The sequence below is a fragment of the Haemaphysalis longicornis genome, unplaced genomic scaffold (genome assembly GCF_048455015.1).
Source record: "Haemaphysalis longicornis isolate Haplotype H1 unplaced genomic scaffold, Haemaphysalis longicornis Haplotype H1 scaffold_13, whole genome shotgun sequence".
Taxonomy (NCBI): domain Eukaryota; kingdom Metazoa; phylum Arthropoda; class Arachnida; order Ixodida; family Ixodidae; genus Haemaphysalis; species Haemaphysalis longicornis.
This window is the reverse complement of record NW_027526233.1, coordinates 86530709-86535504: the sequence shown is the minus strand read 5'-3', so window position 1 is coordinate 86535504 and position 4796 is coordinate 86530709.

Below are 4796 nucleotides of genomic sequence, written 5' to 3'. Positions count from 1 at the left end.
GGGAACACAGGAACGCGTGGCAAACAGCCTCGAAACAGATTCGTAGCGATACGCGGATGGCGCTGTGAAAAACGAAGGGGAAAAGGAGGACGCTCTTCCACGAACTGTTGGCACTCTCAACACGCTGGCATTTCCATGAAGCAGCAGCTTACGTCATTTCGCCGATAATACGGTATAGTCCGACAACCGTTAAGATGCACGGCGGGAATGGGAACACTTGATAGAACAGCGTCGCCCTTTCCACTTTGATTTCGACGGCGGCCGCTGCGTATCACTCACAGCTGGGTCTGAGGGTGTTTTCTACGCGTTCCCGTGTTCCCCTTCATATTGCTCATAATAGTACACAAGAACTGCGCGTACATACAAAAAAGAGTGTTGTATTATTATTTTTGTAAGGCCCAAGATAGTTTACAGCTCTTGTTGACTATTTTTGCCCATTGGTGGAGCTGAATAAAAAGACCAAAGAGAAGACGGATTCTTCTGTGTTATTAAGCAGCTGCGTTCCTTGTGCACAAGGTGCTTTGGCAATGGTTGTGAGAAAGAACCCTCCAGATTTCTAAGGATATTGTTTGATAAACTGGAAAGCGTTAGGAGCTGACGTGTCTTTTAACAGCTGACGGCTGTTTAGATCCAAGGATTTGCGCTAGCAAAGGCAACATCACCATGCCACGAGTGTGACCAGTGTGTACTAGCGCATATAGATGCAACTAGCAAAGCTTTGTGGGCCAGGTAATAAAAAAAAAACAATCTTGAAAGGTGATACGTCAGAATTGCTCCAGTTGAACTCTGGTGTTTCGCTCTTCTTTTTGTTGACTGAATCAATCAAAAAAATTATGGGTCGGGCTCCTCATGAGTTGCTGGCTGTCCTAAAGGAGTGACCATAGAGCAGCTGGTTGAGTGGCTGTAGCGGTTAACAATCAGACGCTTGCCTAGGAGTCACGTGAGCTACACGGAGATCATGTGACCTTGGTGAGGGAGGTGGAATGAGGAGGGAGATATAGGGGAGGAGTGGAACAGCGTAAAAAGAGGGAGGGTAACGGCAGGGGTGAATGGTGGCTGCAGAGAAGAGCAGAGTGGGAGGATATAAGGGTAGGGGTGTCACCTGGCAACAGTGGCAAAAAAGCTGCACAAATCGGCGTTCATTCTGAAGTTAAAATGGCTAAATCTCGGTTCAATACTTTCGCTTTACAGCTCAAAGGAGCGACAGAGATGAGTGCTGCAAGATTGGGCAAATGAACCAAGCATCAGTGATTGTCTGTTCGTGTCGTCTAGCTACATGCTCCCAATTTTTAAGAACTGTGCTCAGGCCTGAAAGTGAGCACCTCTTTCACTGTGCCTGGACTTCAACCCTGATTTGGGGGCATCTCTATAACCTACACCCACTCACTTCGCTGGAACTTCCCTGGAATTTGAGAATGCGCGGCATACTTTCCTCCGGTTTTCCCATAAGCCTGCTCCGTAATAGATTTTTAAACGAAGCAATGGCTGTTGGCATCTCGATGCTTCGTCCACTTCCCCTCTCCACTACCATTTTCCTATTGACCACCCTAGCAAAAATTCTGATACAAATTCTAATACACGTATATGCTTATTGCCACTAATAGACCTATCAGTCTGTATTAGTCTATTAGGTCTATCAGTTTGTATCAGCCTATTAGTCCTATCAGTCTGTATTAGTCTATTAGGTCTATTAGTCTGCATTAGTCTATTAGGTCTATCAGTGTGTATTAGTCTGGTAGGTCTATCAGACTGTATTAGTCTGATAGGTCGACCAGAGTGTACTAGTTTTATCAGAACCAGTGCAAGTTCGAACAAAGCAATGAAACATGGCAACACATTTTATTATCAGGGTACACAGGCAAATTCCTCTGGCTGACAGAAATCTGGCTGAATAATTTAATGTTACATAAGTTCGTAACCTGATTAAGAACGAATGAATAAATTGCAATGCGAATCCACAAAATAGCTGCAGCATGCAATCAGAAAAGCTCGTCAAACCTGTACGGTCCAGCCGTAGGTACATATCGAGCGCATTAATGGCCGATTGAACACCATTCCCATTTCGATGCAACTTCAAAACGGCATTCACCTTTCCGCAACACGCGATTAGAATGGAGTCTCTTCTTCGTGAGGCATTCCGTTGAGAATGAACAAAGGAGTCCGAAGCGGCGAGGTGACGGGTCAAAGATGGGTCGGGCGGCGGCCCGGACCACATTTGTCAATGTTCGGCGGGCGCTAGACACAGCGCCAACACTTCTGGATGACGTGATGCACACGCTTTCTTCGATGTCAGGCGTTCGTTAAACAGCATAGCAGTCAGAGCAAAGATGTCCGGAGCCGCGAGGTCCATGATGGATCGCGCTGCGGCCTGGTTCATACTTGCCAAAGTTATACGGGCGTTAGACACATCTCCAACACTTCTAGATGACGCGATGCACACGCGTCTGATGTGAAATAACGCCACAGAATAGGGAGGATAACGCTAGAAGCCGCTTCCTTCTAACCGTCTTCTTCCCGAACGTACACACACGCCAGCCGCACTTTGATACCGTCGCCATCTTGGCTACCCAACGAAGACCATTGGCATGGCTTGGCTTGACTTCGTTGCAGTTTTTTCGGCTTCGTTAGATTTCTTGCTGCTCTTCTTGCAGCCTCGCAGGTACGGTCAGGTTAAAGTCCCATCATCTGCTTTAAACGCCGATCAAGGGCCTTTAGGTCAGGTTAGCGTCACTAAATAAAGGCGTAGGTTATTTAGTGACGCTAGGTCAGGTAAGGTGGCTTATCGCTGGCGCAGCACTCCCAGCTCCCATCAGCGCTTTAATGTAGCGCATTTTTAGGAGCGAAAATTAAAAAAAAAAAAGTTGACCTATTTTGCATAAGAATTTGGTTGGAGATTTACGGAGACTTGTTAGTGAACAAAACGCTTCATAATAATATACCAAATAAACATTATTGCTCAAGGGCGATCATTTCAACCTTTTTTGGCTTGTGATTTTCCAGAAAAAATAAAAATTCAGGAAATCGCACTTTGCGGGTCCATTTGTATTAGTTTTTATTAAAACCAATACGTCTCTATTAGTTCGTATTAGACTCAGGTCTATCAGATCTATTAGTATTTGTAAACTAATACAAACTAATAGGTGTATTTGTATTAGACTAATACAACTTGTATATGAAACTTATAAAACTGATACAAGTGTGTATAAGACTAATACATGTCTTATACACCTAATACAAAAATGTATAAGACTAATAGAAGTTTCTATCAGAATTTTTGCTGCACTCACTGCTGCACGAAGAACGGCTGGGAGAACTTTTCTGCTGGCGGATTAGCCCCTTTTGGGCTGGTATCAGAGTATGTGGTCAATGAATGTATAAATCAAAGCATTATATGGGCTGAAAAACAGCGGTATCTTTCTTTTCTTCATTTTTTTTTTTTTGCATGGCAACAGCATTCACAAAAACAGCTTATATGTACCGTAGTTTAGTGTGCTATATATTCATTACGCGCGCTTGCAGGCTGTTTGGTTTCCCAGGTGTTTGAAATTTCAGCCGCTGTTACGTTGAGCATCGTCTTGATGGTGTGGTCGCTACAGCTCGCGTTATGTATAGTCCACGTCACGGAGCAAGATATAAAGAGGAGCGCCGACTGTGGCCCAGAAAAAATCTTTTGCTCGGGCCGATAATGTCCACGCGCCGCCGGCCGCCCAGCTTTCCCTTTGCTCTCTTCCTCCTTCGTTCGCCCTCTCGTCGCTGTGCCTCTGTACATGGCTCTTCCCTTCTTCGCTCTCCCCAGAGGCATCTTTTCTTGCGCAGCGATGTCTGTCTTATGCCTGTCCTACTATGCAGGAGGCATGCGTGCACGCGCGGAATTTATGCCTGTCCTACTATGCAGGAGGCATGCGCGCATGCTGCGCATGCTTGCATGCGCGGCCGCAATAGACGGCGCAGATAAGCGCACGCCGCCGCATACATGGCGATCGCTTATTCCCGGAACGTTTAGTCTGACATTATGAATATCCACTAAAAATATTGTACTAACCCAGCACATGTAAGACGCAACTGAACGAGGACGACTTCAGAAGCACCAAAGAATGAGCAAGAGTAATATGGAACGCCACAACAGTCTAGCGTGATTCTGCTTACGACGAATCGATGCAGCGCAAAGGTTACCCTCTGTTATCCCGCTCTCCGGCCGCGTGCTTAATTATTTATGCTGCTTCTGCGCACGAACAACGCTTACGAGGGTCGCCCGTAGTCTCCATCGGCAAACGGCAATGATGCACATTTCTGGGCTATTGACTGAATTGGACGGCTGCCCTGTTGTATTAAGTATACAAAAACACTGTCAGCTTGATAAGGCACCGAAGAATATCAAACGAAATCTTCATTTTATCTCATTCCACAACTTACCGCCCGATGTTCACTGGCGCTCTACGGTCGTGTTATCTCGTCGATAACACCGCGGTTTCCAAATAAAATGCTGCGATTTGTATGGCTGCAATTTTTTGGCCAACCAGGATTCCCGGCGTTTTTTTTTTTTCTTTTAGAGGCTGACCAGCAAAACAACCGGCTCGTTAAACAAATTTCTTTCTGCGAGTTATCGCGAAATGAAGGCTTGGGAAAAGACCGCACTGTCAGGGACTTGATCTTGAGCAGATTGCTACGTCGCGGGCAGTCGCGGGTGATGTTATCGCATTTCTGTTCTTTTCTTATGAGCGTGTAAGTCCCGGCCCGTGTATAGGCACACTCAGTTTTGGACGCAAGTTGCAGAACTGCGAGAAAGCTGAGGGAAC